Source organism: Girardinichthys multiradiatus, chromosome 20 (genome assembly GCF_021462225.1).
Source record: "Girardinichthys multiradiatus isolate DD_20200921_A chromosome 20, DD_fGirMul_XY1, whole genome shotgun sequence".
In the NCBI taxonomy this organism is placed as follows: Eukaryota; Metazoa; Chordata; class Actinopteri; order Cyprinodontiformes; family Goodeidae; genus Girardinichthys; species Girardinichthys multiradiatus.
In genome coordinates, this window is record NC_061812.1 from 40,989,093 (window position 1) to 41,005,288 (window position 16,196).

General features: G+C 40.7%; 1 protein-coding gene across 5 annotated transcripts in view; it reads left to right on the forward strand.

Annotated features, from left to right (window-relative positions):
• Positions 1 to 16,196, forward strand: part of sulf2a (sulfatase 2a) — a 64,700-nt gene that overhangs the window by 17,678 nt on the left and 30,826 nt on the right. The window lies entirely within an intron of this gene.

Below are 16,196 nucleotides of genomic sequence, written 5' to 3' on the forward strand. Positions count from 1 at the left end.
CCCCAGTATGATGCTGCCACTACTATGTCTAAGCAGGAAGGCGGTGTGTTTAGGGTTATGTATAGTGTTGGTGTGAATATTTTGTGTTTTGTAAGTTTTGTAAAATGTTGGATTTCTGCATTTCCTTCAGACTCAAGACAAGTCTCTTGGCTACTTCTCTGATTAATGCCCATCCTGTCAGTTTAACTGGAAGACAGTGTCTTGGGAGGTTTTCAGTTGTGCTATACTTTTCACATTTTCAGATGATAGATTATACAGAGCTCTGTGCTGTTTTTTAATCTTGAAATATTGTTTTATAACCTTACTGTACTTTACAACTTTATTTCTGGCCTGTCTGCCTTGCCCCTTGGTTTTCATGATGCTATTTGTTCATTCAAGTTTTCTAACAAACTTCTAAGGCCTTCACATATGGATGCAAATCATTACCATATTTCAAATGAAAAAGCATTTTCAGAAATGCTTTTTCATTTTAAGAATGTGGCTGCATTGTTTGACTCATAAATGAAATTAGTAATCAATGATCCTATTTGCATTTGCATTTTCTTCTTCAAGACTGCTCATTCCTTCAATACATTAAAATGAAAATGAAAAAGACATTTGAGATTTATTTTTCAAAATATGCCCCAGCAAATAGATACCAAAATTCAATTTGAAATGTAAAATTTGAAAATGAAAAAGCATTTCCAGAAATGCTTTTTCCCATAAATAAAATGAGTAATCAATCATCCTATTTGCATTTTCTTCTTCACGACTCCACATTTTATGCCATAATCAAAAAGAAAACAAAGCAGACATTGCTTTTTCGTTTTCGTGGTCTGCCCGCAAAGTACTGCCCAGAACTCGAAAATGAAAAAGCATTCCGAGCTGCGGGCGCAGCAGAGTGACGTCAGCAGCCGCTCTTCCTCAGCTCCCTGCTGACCGAGCTACCCATCTTGTTCGGTAGAGGGCGCTGTGCACGTCTGCATTGCATTACATTGCAAATTGATTGAATTGCAGCAGGGCCGAGCTCAGTTTGTGGCAGTGGCTGGCAGAACTGGTAGTTCCGGTGGCAGCCTTATGGCCTGGGACATCCAGGGTGTTTTTAAGCATTTATTTATATTGTTTCTGTGAGTGACAATTCAGAATAGCCGCTCATGCTCTATAATAAACCGGCTGTTTGTGCAATAAATCTTCGTCATCCTTTCAACACGTCACACATACACATAGTGCTATTTATTTTCCATGTCAAGTAAATACAATCACCTTATGTTATGGGTCTAAAGCTGTTTATTAAATAATAATCAATAATGAAATCATTATGTAAAGGTAACAGGCTATAACAACAATGACATCCCATTTGCCGATAATCAGCATCAGCTTCCACAAAAACAGCGGCAACCGCATTGGCAAGCTTTTACGGCCGGTCTGGCACCTTCTGGCATCCTCGCGGAATCCCCTGCCACCCTGCGGCAGGCTGTGGCAGTTCCGGTGGTAGTTCCGGTGGCAGGCTGTGGCAGTTCCACAGCCTGCCACCGGAACTACCAGTTCTGCCTGCCACTGCCACAAATTGAGCTCGGCTCTGCTGCAATTCAATCAATTTCTCAGCACGTTTGCAATGTAATGCAATGCAGACGTGCACAGCGCCCCCTACCGAACAAGATGGGTAGCTCGGTCAGCAGGGAGCTGAGGAAGAGCAGCTGCTGACGTCACTCTTCTGCGCCCGCCGCTTAGAATGCTTTTTTGTTTTCGAGTTCTGGGCAGTACTTTGCGGGCAGACCACGAAAACGTAAAATAAATGTCTGCTTTGTTTTCTTTTTGATTATGGCATAAAATGTGCAGTCGTGAAGAAGAAAATGCAAATAGGATGATTGATTACTCATTTTATTTATGGGAAAAAGCATTTCTGGAAATGCTTTTTCATTTTTAAATTTTACATTTCACATTGAATTTTGGTATCTATTTGCTGGGGCATATTTTGAAAAACCAATCTCAAATGTCTTTTTCATTTTCATTTTAATTAAGTGAAAGAATGAGCAGTCTTGAAGAAGAAAATTAAAATGAAAATAGGATTATTGATTACTAATTTCATTTATGGGTCAAATAATGCAACCACATTCTTAAAATGAAAAAGCATTTCTGAAAATGCTTTTTCATTTGAAATATGGTAACGATTTGCTTCCATATTCACAGACCATCTATATTTATTCTGAAACTAAATTACACACTGCTGAACTCGAGCCAATTAGGTGATTTCTGAGGCAGTTGGTTACACTGGATTTTATTTAGGAGGAGGTAAATAAAATGCCATAAATACATTAAAGATTGGTTTTGCAATAGTACAAATGTGTACACGTGTAAAGGTTCAAGCAGTATGAATACCTTTGCAAGGCACTATAGTTTTTGTCATAGAGATCAGTCCCTTCATTCAAGTTGGTGTTGTTCTGTTTTAACCCTAAAATCAAATTATGAAATCGCACAACCTAATTGTGCGATACTTTATCTTTTTAGAGACAATCTGAGGTGTTCTTGTTTTATACCACTGTGGGTATCGTTCCTCCAGCTGAGGAGAAATATGTCAGATTCTGATTACTGCTGCTGTTATCATGGAGTTTACAGTTCCCAGAGGAAATAAAACACAAACGCTATCCGCTGCAGTAACTGTCAACACTTTATGTACTGCAGGGGAATTGATTCATCACCTCCGAAGCAGACTTGTGTATCATATTGGTTTAGTGGTTCCGAAAATCTGAAAACTTCATTTTGTTTTTTGTTGGTTTTTTTTGCCAGTTTGCACTATGTTCAGCAAGGTGAGAGGATGGTTGCTGATATGGAGCTCCTGGTCAAACAGATCTTTTGATGTTGTGCGGTCACAGCAGATGCCACCTCCCTGTCCAATAAGGCAGCAGAAATGAAAGAAATGAAAGATGCAATGTTGAGGTAGAGTGGACTGTGGGGAATACTATTATATCATGAAATCTGACTTTTTACAGCCCCACCAACCCTTAGCATTAATCTACCGCCATGTGCTTACAATAGAGGCTGTTGTTAACTAATTGAAGCCATGCAGTGTCGCCAGTGTCTTGTAATGTACAGGTGCATTTTCTGTGATCCTGTGTGAACAGCTGGGAAGTCGCAGCAAAGATATGAGTACAGCTGTGACTCATTAGCACTTTAACATCAGCAGTATGTGCAGCTCTAATCAGCTCACCCTTGGATGAACAAACGACCTTCGTTGGGTAATAGTTTCGAATATATATGCCGAATCGAGAAACTTTTTATGACAGAATAGTTGATGGAGCTGAACTTTGATTCTTCATCTTGTGTCTGTGACACTAGCAAGAGCCGACAGGTAAAAGATGTGCCTTTGGTAAGAAATTCTCTTTGAGGACTGATCTGCACTTCAAAAACCCTCAGTGTGAGGGCAGTGTTCACCTCGCTCCCTCTCTCTGACTCATCCTTTTGTTGACATGGAGGGCCTTCAGCAGTATGGAATTAAAAACCAAAGTCTTTTGGAGAAACTCTTCAAAATTCTGTTCAGCTCTTTTCTCTCAAAGCACCGTCCTTTGCACAATGATGTGCTGCTTTATGCACAAAGTTATGACAACCCTGCTTTATTCCTTGCAGCTGGTTGCGTATCTTGTGAGAAATAAAAGTGTATTTTCCCTTGTTGAGGAACTTTATGATGATAAAGGCTATCAAATGGTGTACATGACATACACCTCATGATCCCTGAAGTATTTTTGTGACCCTTATTTTCCACATCAGTAAAATTGACTTGGCCACCAATTAAAAGTCAAATATTAAAGTGTTCTGTTGTGAGCTAGGCCTAATTGATTCTTTCCGCCGGGTGCACACAGAATGGGCTGACAGCAGGCGATACCAGGCTTTGTCAACATCGGGCACGCTGCCTGGAGCTTAGGACGACACCCCAATAAAGACCCCTGTGAGTGTGCCAACCTGTAGCGCCACACACAGTGAGGCCGCCCGGCACTTCAGCCAGGCTTTATAGTGACAACACAGAGGCAGCTCATTCTTCTGCTCTGTGTCAGCTCCCATCAGCTATCTGGGAAGTCAGTTCGCTATTTGTAAGGAAGCAAAGGGCTGTGACGAAAACGTGTATGTGTGTGAGTGTGTGTGTGTTTTTCTGTGTCTTCAATTGAAAAACAATCCTTTCTGCCCACTTGCATAACCGTTCATCTAACTTAAGCAATCTCAGGATGGGGTTCTGAAAGCAGCATTCATTAGAGTTCCTCAAAATGACGTTTCTCTTTCAAATTATTTTTATGGTGAAGATAATCACTGTTATCCACCGCTGTGCCATATAACCATTTACAGTATTAACTGTAACTTATACAACTCTAGCTCAGAACATCTAGGAAGAGCTTGTATGGCTTCCGATGGATTTGGTATTAAAGAAGTATTTAAAACAGCACAGACAAAAGGTTTGGGTTGTAAACGGGCTAAATAATAAATTATTGAAGGTGTATGAGCATGCACAGTTCCAATGGAGGGAAGAGAAACACCTGTCTTATTGTAGATTTAAGTTGGGTACCTCTATAGGAAAGGATCGGGTTCGCCTGACATCGCACATGAATATGCTCAATAAAATAGTATTTCTAATGGGCGGTTAAGAAAAGAATTCATATCAGATGTCAACAAAAGTGCTGCTTGTCTCTTGGACAACTCTTTTAACCATTCTTCAGAGCAGATTTATGGTGAAATGATTTTCATTCCACTTTTGGATTGGATCTCCAACAGCACCTACTGGAAGATTCAGAAGTTTAGAAATTCGACTGTAACCATTGCCATTAGTACGTTCTGCAACAGTAAGACTTGTTTTGTGAAGGTATCTTTGGTTTTACCAATGCTTTGGTAATGAGAAACCTTTATATAGGCAATCAGTTAATGTTAAAATATCTGGTGTTGATTTGCACACGGCATCAGGAATGTTTTCTAAAGCTGGTTTCAATTGTTTTCTGTGTCTTTTTGCACATCCTTTTCTCCATGCATTCAATACTTATTTTCTGCGTCATTCCAGTTTTTTTTTACCCATAACTTCATTTGTGTACTAATGTCTTTTGATCTCTTTGTACGTATGTGTCGATTATTTTGGTTGTTGCAGAAATCTGGTGTGAATTTTATTTAAATGGCCCTATTTGAAAGATTAAAATGTAGAAAAATCTTAATGTGTTCAAAGTCTGTTTTAGCTGTTGCTCCATACCACAACATATATAGTATCATCATCCATTTTCTATAACTGCTTCTTCCATATGGGGTCATGGGGGAGCTGGTGCCTATCTCCAGCGGTATACAGGAGATAGGCACCAGTCCATCACAACACAGAGACACACAGGACAAACAACCAAGCACACACACATTCAAACCGTAGGGCAATTTAGAGAGACCAGCTAACCTAACAGTCATGTTTTTGGACTGTGGGAGGAAGCCGTGGTACTCTGAAAGAGCCCCCGCATGCATGGGGATAACATGCAAACTCAATGCAGAAAGACTCTGGGCAAGGAGTCGAACCCAGGACATTCTCAATTCCCGGCCTGGGGTCTTTCTGTATGGAGTTTGCATGTTCTCCCCGTGCATGCGTGGGTTCTCACCGGGTACTCCGGCTTCCTCCCAGAGTCCAAAGACATGCCTGTTAGGTTAATTGATGACTCTAAATTGCACTTAGGTGTATGAATGAGTGTGTGCATGGTTGTTTGTGTGTTGCCCTGCGATGGACTGGCGACTTGTCCAGGGTGTACCCCGCCTCCCGCCCATAGACTGCTGGAGATAGGCACCAGATCCTCCACGACCACTTTGGAATAAGCGGTAGAAAATGACTGACTGACTATATATATAGTCAGTCAGACTATATATATATATATATATATATATATATATATAGTACAGACCAAAGGTTTGGACACACCTTCTCATTCAAAGAGTTGTCTTTATTTTCATGACTATGAATATTGTAGCTTAACACTGAAGGCATCAAAACTATGAATTAACACATGTGGAATTATATACTGAACAAAAAAGTGTGAAACAACTGAAAATATGTCTTATATTCTAGGTTCTTCAAAGTAGCCACCTTTTGCTTTCATTACTGCTCCGTACACTCTTGGCATTCTGTTGATGAGCTTCAAGAGGTAGTCACCTGAAATGGTTTTCACTTCACAGGTGTGCCCTGTCAGGTTTAATAAGTGGGATTTCAAGCCTTATAAATGGGGTTGGGACCATCAGTTGTGTTGTGCAGGAGGTGGATACAGTACACAGCTGATAGTCCTACTGAATAGACTGTTAGAATTTGTATTATGGCAAGTAAAAAGCAGCTAAGTAAAGAAAAACGAGTGGCCATCATTACTTTAAGAAATGAAGGTCAGTCAGTCCGAACAATTAGGAAAACTTTGAAAGTGTCCCCAAGTGCAGTTGTAAAAACCATCAAGCGCTACAAAGAAACTAGCTCACATGAGGACTGCCCCAGGAAAGGAAGACCAAGAGTCACCTCTGCTGCGGACAATAAGTTCATCCAAGTCACCAGCCTCAGAAATCGCAGGTTAACAGCAGCTCAGATTAGAGAACAGGTCAATGCCACACAGAGTCACATCTCTAGAACCACTGTTAAGAGGAGACTTTGTGAATCAGGCCTTCATGGTAAAATAGCTGCTAGGAAACCTCTGCTGAGGACAGGCAACAAGCAGAAGAGACTTGTTTGGGCTAAAGAACACAAGGAATGGACATTAGACCAGTGGATATTTGTGCTTTGGTCTGATGAGTCCAAGTTTGAGATCTTTGGTTCCAACCACCGTGTCTTTGTGCGGCGCAGAAGAGGTGAACGGATAGACTCTACATGCCTTGTTCCCACCGTGAAGCATGGAGGAGGAGGTGTGATGGTGTAGGGGTGCCTTGCTGGTGACACTGTTGGGGATTTATTCAAAATTGAAGGCATACTGAACCAGCATGGCTACCCCAGCATCTTGCAGCGGCATTTATTCCATCCGGTTTGCGTTTAGTTGGACCTTCATTCATTTTTCAATAAGACAATGACCCCAAACACACCTCCATGGTGTGTAAGGGCTATTTGACCAAGAAGGAGAGTGATGGGGTGCTGCGCCAAATGACCTGGCCTCCACAGTCACCGGACTTGAACCCAGTCGAGATGGTTTGGGGTGAGATGGACCGCGGAGTGAAAGTAAAAGGGCCAACAAGTGCTAAGCAACTCTGGGAACTCCTTCAAGACTGTTGGAAAACCATTTCAGGTGACTACCTTTTGAAGCTCATCAACAGAATGCCAAGAGTGTGTGGAGCAGTAATCAAAGCACAAGGTGGCTACTTTGAAGAACCTAGAATATAAGACATATTTTCAGTTGTTTCACACTTTTTTGTTCAGTATATAATTCCAGTTTTAATTCTAGTTTTGATGCCTTCATTGTGAAGCTACAGTATTAATAGTCATGAAAATAAAGAAAACTCTTAGAATGAGAAGGTGTGTCCAAGCTGTTGGTCTGTACTGTATATATATATATATATATAAATATATATATATATACAGGGGTGGGACAATGAAACTGAAACACCTGTCATTTTAGTGTGGGAGGTTTCATGGCTAAATTGGACCAGCCTGGTAGCCAGTCTTCATTGATTGCACATTGCACCAGTAAGAGCAGAGTGTGAAGGTTCAATTAGAAGGGTAAGAGCACAGTTTTGCTCAAAATATTGAAATGCACACAACATTATGGGTGACATGCCAGAGTTCAAAAGAGGACAAATTGCTGGTGCACGTCTTACTGGCGCATCTGTGACCAAGACAGCAAGTCTTTGTGATGTTTCAAGAGCCACTGTATCCAGGGTAATGTCAGCATACCACCAAGAAGGACGAACCACATCCAGCAGGATTAACTGTGGATGCAAGAGGAAGCTGTCTGAAAGGGATGTTCGGGTGCTAACCCGGATAGTATCCAAAAAACATAAACCCACAACTGCCCAAATCACGGCAGAGTTAAATGTGCACCTCAACTCTCCTGTTTCCACCAGAACTGTCCGTCGGGAGCTCCACAGGGTCAATATACACGGCCGGGCTGCTATAGCCAAACCTTTGGTCACTCATGCCAATGCCAAACGTCGGTTTCAATGGTGCAAGGAGCGCAAATCTTGGGCTGTGGACAATGTGAAACATGTATTGTTCTCTGATGAGTCCACCTTTACTGTTTTCCCCACATCCGGAAGAGTTACGGTGTGGAGAAGCCCCAAAGAAGTGTACCACCCAGACTGTTGCATGCCCAGAGTGAAGCATGGAGGTGGATCAGTGATGGTTTGGGCTGCCATATTATGGCATTCCCTTGGCCCAATACTTGTGCTAGATGGACGCGTCACTGCCAAGGACTACCGAACCATTCTTGAGGACCATGTGCATCCAATGGTTCAAACATTGTATCCTGAAGGAGGTGCCGTGTATCAGGATGACATTGCACCAATACACAAAGCAAGACTGGTGAAAGATTGGTTTGATGAACATGAAAGTGATGTTGAACATCTCCCATGGCCTGTACAGTCACCAGATGTAAATATTATTGAGCCACTTTGGGGTGTTTTGGAGGAGCGAGTCAGGAAACGTTTTCCTCCACCAGTATCACGTAGTGACCTGGCCACTATCCTGCAAGAAGAATGACTTAAAATCCCTCTGACCACTGTGCAGGACTTGTATATGTCATTCCCAAGACAAATTCACGCTGTATTGGCCGCAAAAGGAGGCCCTACACCATACTAATAAATGATTGTGGTCTAAAACCAGGTGTTTCAGTTTCATTGTCCAATCCCCGTATATATATATATATATATATATATATATATATATATATATATATATATATATCATACAGAGTTTACAGTGTATCATCATATAACAAATTGCATTGTCATGTATTGTATCATATACTGTAAAGTTATACATCATAGGATATCATTATATCATTTGTCAAATCATGTATCATATTACAGGAAAGACAGAGCTGATCCTGGTTGGTTCTTCAGTTCTGCATGTGCTGTCTAAACTTCCTCCTAAAAATGATGTAAGGCTGAATAATTGGCTTGGTACAGCAGTATAGCTGTGCCCTTCTCTCTCAGATGAGGACAGCGTTGCACTCCCTCTCTTGTCTGCTTATCCTGTGGATTTACTAGTCGTTTGATGAGAATCAAGAATTGGCTTTGCTGCCCATTTATTTTCATTTCTTTGCCATTCCACACAGAAGATTGTAACAGTGATCTTGGCTCTCCACAATGTTCATTAAATGCAGACATTCATCCACAGCATTTTCTCATGAATCTGATTGACCCTTTTGCTCCATGCAATCCGCAGTAAATGGATATAGGTCCCCATTAATCCCTCCATGGTTGAAAAGCTGGCCGTATCTCCCCGTTGTGTTTGGTGCTTTATGTTCCATTTGAGCTGATGGATGGGTGCAGTGAGAGGCTTTAAAGTTGCATGGGGACAGAAGTCAAAGATGTGTGATGGTGGGGTAGTTACTCATATTTGGAAAATTGCTCTGACTCAGCACTAATTGGTTTATGAACTTGATCAGTGCCCTGTTCACTCATTTTTTAAGAGATATAGGTGGGAGAAAACAGAATGAAGGTAAGAAAAGCAGCTAGGATTTTGGCTGCATCTGTGGGTTTGGAACGTTTTAAAGAGGACCACAGTTCATATCCTTCCACCCGTGGTAATGCAGCATTCAGGGTTTGAGGTTTTCACATCACATTTCGGTGTGACCGATTGCCAGCACAGCCGTGGAAAAGTCTCTTTACGGACAAGCAATAACAATGTCCTCTCCTCTGAGTCTGAGCAGGGTTTCATTTTTACCATCATCCTGTTACTTCCCTACTGCAGATCCGGAGAGTGGGGGTTTTTCGAGGTCTGAAAGGGGGTCATTATTGCATCGCAACAGTGGTGGGTTGTGGGGGGGCAGCTGGATGCCTTCTTGACAGGAGCCTAATGGAGGACTAATAGGAGAGACTGAAGTCTATGAGACCTCTGCTGTGGCTTTTTTTATAAAAGCTGGTGGAGGCAGGTGAAGAGGGAAAGAATGGATGCAAGGTTGAGGATCCATTACAAACTGGCAGGTTGGGTGACCCGGTATGTCCTCACTCTTTTTAGCTGACATTTTTACTTAGAAACTCCAAAATAAGCTCCAACATTTTTTATTTTCCCTACAGACTCACAAGGTGTGTTAGAGACTGAGTAGTTTGTCAGGGGTGCATTTAAAAGGTTGTCATCTTGTGTCAGAATGAACGGCCTGTTTGCCATGTGCTTTTATCAACCTTTTTCTGCAAGGAAAAAGCAGAAAAGAAACCCTCTTTCTTTAGAAAAGCATGACCTCATTTTTGTTTTTGTAACTTTAAGCAGAACTTTCAGTGGGATTTATTTTAGCTGAATGTATCATTTAGTTATCCAACATATTTTTTTAACTTTTGATAAAATGTTGTGATTGTTAATCCTTAAATTAACTGACATTTGTAATGGCTCAATTTGTAATGAAGTCTTTATTTTATTTTAGTACATTTGTATATTATTATCATGAAATACTGAAATACCAACATTTAATCCAGTAGACTTTTAAAATATGACACATGATCAAACCATAATGAACCTAAATAAGTCTAAGTGACCTGCTGCCGGTAAATAGTATTTGTTGGAGTTATATGATCACATTTCCTAACAACAGACTATGAGTAGAATATAGAAATTGTATTTAAATTGTCAGTTGTCAAAGAGATTAGAAATGTCCCCCTGGTGGGTACATATTGAGGCATGGTCAGTACGGTACAGGGACTTTTCAGGTATGAAATGACCAATCCTTCAAACATAACATAGCATAACATAAAATAATCACCAGCTGTTTGTCAAAAAGGAACCAAAAAGTGACTAAAAGCACAACAAGAAACAAATGAAACCCAACATTCACATTGGAATATGAAGTTTTATGTTCAAAACAGCTTTGCTTGGAGCAAGACTGTTACTCTGTAACTTCAGTTATGGGATTAGCAAGAACAGCCAAACCTTTCAGCCTTACAAGCATTTACAAGCATTTGCCATCTGTAAACTATGGATCAGTAATGTTGAAATATTTTTTTGTATTCTAAAAAGAACAAATATATAATGCTAAGCTTGTAATGATGATCTTTACCATCCCACAAACTGATGTTATTGCTGTGGTCCATATTTCTGATATTAAAACATTTCCACAGTTGGTTCCCTGGGAATAATTGACAGCATTATTAAATTATTAAATATTTTTTTTGTACTGTATATTAATACAAATGTATTGGTTAATATAGTGATGAATGTGATTATTAGTGATAAAAGAACGTTTGAAAATGGGTAAGCATAATTCTTAGCAGTGTTTTTGTGGTTCTGACTTATTGCAGAAATACATTTATATGCAAGTTTTTTTGTAATACTTTTTACTTCTACTTTTATCTTTATTGCAATAAATTCCTAATTTTAGTGTAAAAAAAAAACGTCCATAGTTTGTGGAGTTGTGGTTGGACCAACCTGCAGAACAAAGCGGGGGAGCCGCAAGGTGAGTGGAAGTTGTTTATATAATTGATCAGGGAAAAAATGGGCTGAGTTACAGGCACTGAGCAGGCAGGCACACAGAGACATGGAGCAGGTAGTCAACAGATGGATCTGGTGGCGGAGAAGAAAATACCAGTATAAATACAGAGTTGGGGTAGAGAGATGACCAATGAACAAGAAGATCTAATCAGTAGAAATATGGAGCAGATGGTGACAGGGAGAATGCAGGGCAACTGAAGAAGGGAGACTAATTAACACAGATGAGCAGGGGGTCCAGGGAAGTACCAGAAACATCTAAACACAAGAATGACTCATAAACCTAATCTAATAAGGATAACAGCAACTATAGAACATAAACAACAGGGAGGAAACCTAACAAAATATAAATGTACCTATTTACATGAAATAACAGCAAAGGGAGAAATAAGACAACTAAAACTCCTAACACAGGCAGATCATGACAAATATCATCCCTACAGCTAAGTCACACAAGTTCATTGTTTTTAAATAATAAAAGAACAGTGGGACATGTGTGATAAATTGCCAGAACTTTTGTTGTTGGTGGGTCAGCTCAAACTTGTAAGTTCTGAGCGATGTGTTACTCTGTTCTTGTTTCAGTAATAAAATATGTTTAAAGCATTTGTTTTTGTGTTTTAAACATATTCTGTTTTAATGCAAAGTTAAACTGTATGATAATTATCTTATTTTTATTATTTGAACAAGGAATTTGTTAAAAACATTTTATGTGACAAGGTTTAAATATTGACTAAAAGGTGCCATGGATTTTGTGGAACTTACATTATTAGATATAATACATATTTTATTTACGGCTTTATTGTGCAGTTTTTATGTTTTTATATTTGGATATATGTGGTGGCCTGTGTGTGTGAAGGTCTTTGATTTTGCTCCTTCTCAGTCAGTAATACAGATCAGATGGAGGTGAGATCTGGAGGGACAGCCAGGGAGATATACTACTGCTGCCTGATCAATCTGAGCCCTCATTAAAAGGCTGCAAAGTCCTTTGCCATCCGATACAATATCAATATTGTAGCACCACAGAGAGACCTGTTAGGCTAGCTGCTGGCAGCTTTCTTGTCATTGTGAGTGGGCAATATGCCAGAGGCCCCCTTCATGGGCCACTTAGGCTCCCCCTATGCTCCCAAACACAGGTCAGGACAGACAGATAGGATGTCTGGGCAGCTGTTCCAGAGACAGGGAAGAAGAGATGGATATGGACCTGTAGACGAGAAGACAGCATGTATTCTCTCCCAGGGCTCAGGAAAGTCATTGGCTGTTTGTGTTTACTTTGTTCAACTAGATAACCTTGTGGTTTCACCTGGAACTTGTTAACATTATGGGTCATTACAAGGACAGTCACGTTTTTATTTAAACAGAACAAAAGGTTTGTCTGAAGTATGTCATCGCTGGGATTCTGGAAATCTGGATTTTTGGCAAAGAACCATTGATTCCTGCTGGGTAAACCACAGTTGTTGAATATCTCTCTGTGGTGATTTCTGAGCAAAGCAAATGGGGGGAATACAAAGTGGCATACATAGAATAGGCTCTGTAATTCAGATCATTGTGTGTGGGGTCTCCCCTCTGTGCTCCAGCCTTAACCCCCTGTGTGGTTTTGATAGAGGAGGGAGGGATTAGTGTGTGCATCTCTAAACCATCGGTAATCCGCTGACAAAAGGGCCAGAAGAAAGGCAGCTAGGGAAGTTGGGGAGTTAGGACACAGAATAGGAGGAGTGAAGAGGTGGATAAGGACTTGTTGCCGCTCAAAGTCCCTAGGGTGTGCTTAACATTAGATATAGATAACTACTACTGGGTCCGATAAACTCTGCCACCCTTTGGTAAGGCAGAGCAATGCCATTTAGGGTAGCTGAGATTAGTCCAGTTAGGTTAAAAGTGTATTTAACTAGACGTGGACTGGTATGAGTCTTAAAGTGTGATCATTTGAGTAAAGATGCCACGGTTTCACTTTATTAGGGTTTTTACACAAACATTTGAAACAAAATCTCTCATGAGAATCAAACATGATCCAATGGCTTTTATTTAAAACAGAAAGGAAAAAAGTACTGTACAGGTCCTTCTCAAAATATTAGCATATTGTGATAAAGTTTTTCCATAATGTAATGATGAAAATTTAACATTAATATATTTTAGATTCATTGCACACTAACTGAAATATTTCAGGTCTTTTATGGTCTTAATACGGATGATTTTGGCATACAGCTCATGAAAACCCAAAATTCCTATCTCACAAAATTAGCATATTTCATCCGACCAATAAAAGAAAAGTGTTTTTAATACAAAAAACGTCAACCTTCAAATAATCATGTACAGTTATGCACTCAATACTTGGTCAGGAATCCTTTGGCAGAAATGACTGCTTCAATGCGGCGTGGCATGGAGGCAATCAGCCTGTGGCACTACTGAGGTCTTATGGAGGCCCAGGATGCTTCGATAGCGGCCTTTAGCTCATCCAGAGTGTTGGGTCTTGAGTCTCTCAACGTTCTCTTCACAATATCCCACAGATTCTCTATGGGGTTCAGGTCAGGAGAGTTGGCAGGCCAATTGAGCACAGTGATACCATGGTCAGTAAACCATTTACCAGTGATTTTGGCACTGAGCAGTAGGTGCCAGGTCGTGCTGAAAAATGAAATCTTCATCTCCATAAAGCTTTTCAGCAGATGGAAGCATGAAGTGCTCCAAAATCTCCTGATAGCTAGCTGCATTGACCCTGCCCTTGATAAAACACAATGGACCAACACCAGCAGCTGACACGGCACCACAGACCATCACTGACTGTGGGTACTTGACACTGGACTTCTGGCATTTTGGCATTTCCTTCTCCCCAGTCTTCCTCCAGACTCTGGCACCTTGATTTCCGAATGACATGCAGAATTTGCTTTCATCCGAAAAAAGTACTTTGGACCACTGAGCAACAGTCTAGTGCTGCTTCTCTGTAGCCCAGGTCTGGGGAATGCGGCACCTGTAGCCCATTTCCTGCACACGCCTGTGCACGGTGGTTCTGGATGTTTCTACTCCAGACTCAGTCCACTGCTTCCGCAGGTCCCCCAAGGTCTGGAATCGGCCCTTCTCCACAATCTTCCTCAGGGTCCGGTCACCTCTTCTCGTTGTGCAGCGTTTTCTGCCACACTTTTTCCTTCCCACAGACTTCCCACTGAGGTGCCTTGATACAGCACTCTGGGAACAGCCTATTCGTTCAGAAATTTCTTTCTGTGTCTTACCCTCTTGCTTGAGGGTGTCAATAGTGGCCTTCTGGACAGCAGTCAGGTCGGCAGTCTTACCCATGATTGGGGTTTTGAGTGATGAACCAGGCTGGGAGTTTTAAAGGCCTCAGGAATCTTTTGCAGGTGTTTAGAGTTAACTCGTTGATTCAGATGATTAGGTTCATAGCTCATTTAGAGACCCTTTTAATGATATGCTAATTTTGTGAGATAGGAATTTTGGGTTTTCATGAGCTGTATGCCAAAATCATCCGTATTAAGACAATAAAAGACCTGAAATATTTCAGTTAGTGTGCAATGAATCTAAAATATATGAATGTTAAATTTTCATCATTACATTATGGAAAATAATAAACTTTATCACAATATGCTAATATTTTGAGAAGGACCTGTATTTTTCATTACCATTATGATAACACAAAATTCATACCAGACTTCATACCAAATTTTTTGAATAATAAATAGGTTTTAGGTAAATGTCTTTACTGTGCAGAGTATTAACCGTTTTTGCATTCTGCTCCTATGGAGTAACACATTTATATGATGCTGATATTAGCTGGTTAAGTAATCAGGCTATCTGCTCCTGTAGCAAGCCCACAGTGAGAGGTTACAACAGTAGATTGATAGTTAATCACACCTGAAACTTGTCCACACGTAAATACATTTTTCCAAAACTGTCTATTTATCACGGTGGCGCAGTTGGTAGCACTGTTACCTTGCAGCAAGAAGATCCTGGGTTCGATTCCCGGCTGGGGGTCTTTCTACATGAAGTTTGCATGTTCTCCCCGTGCATGCGTGGGTTCTCACCGGGTACTCTGGCTTCCTCCTACAGTCCCACAGTCCCCACATTCCCCTTAGGTGTATGAATGAGTGTGTGCATGGTTGTTTGTGTGTTACCCTGTAATGGACTGGCGACCTGTCCAGGGTGTACCCTGCCTCTCGCCCATAGACTACTGGAGATAGGCACCAGCTCCCCTGCGACCCACTATGGAATAAGCAGTAGAAAATGACTGACTGACTGTCTATTTATCCTTTCTATCAATAGGGCAACATTTCTAGAAAAGATTTCACCGCAGCAAAAAAATATCCTAAATGAAGTAACTCTAACTATGCCAAGCCTGTAGGTGGCAATGGAACATGTCACTGAAATAAGCTGAAGGCAAAGCAGGATGAGTGAAGTTTGCTCTTAAAGCTAATGTTTCATCATATGCTACAAAGAAAGATAAAAATACCTGGATTTTCTAAAAGAGATCTGGTAGAAATAAACCTGGCTCTGAAGAATGGGCTTAAGTTGTACTACAAAGCTGCTTATCAACTCTGTAAGATCGGAAAGCCTTCAGCTACAAAAAAAAAAAAGCCAGTAAATGCACAGATTAGAAATCTTATCATAATTT